This window comes from Bison bison, unplaced genomic scaffold, assembly GCF_000754665.1.
Source record: "Bison bison bison isolate TAMUID 2011002044 unplaced genomic scaffold, Bison_UMD1.0 scf7180017862695, whole genome shotgun sequence".
Lineage (NCBI taxonomy): Eukaryota > Metazoa > Chordata > Mammalia > Artiodactyla > Bovidae > Bison > Bison bison.
The window spans coordinates 68,971-69,287 of NW_011493267.1; positions in this window are offsets into that span (position 1 = coordinate 68,971).

Here is a 317-nt window from a genome sequence, read left to right on the forward strand (position 1 = left end):
AAATTAAAGAGTAATAAGGTGGTGGGTTCTTGGTTTTTTTTTTTTTTTTTTGGCTGCTCCACGAATTTTGCAGGATCTTAGTTCCCAGATCAGGGATTGAGTTTGTGCCCTAGGTAGCGAAAATGCAGAGTCCTAACCACTAGCAAGACTCTTGCTCCTTTGAAGAAAAGTTATGACCAACCTAGACACCATATTGGTCCCATCACTTCATGGGAAATAGATGGGGAAACAGTGGAAACAGTGTCAGACTTTATTTTTGGGGCTCCAAAATCACTGCAGATGGTGACTGCAGCCATGAAATTAAAAGACGCTTACTC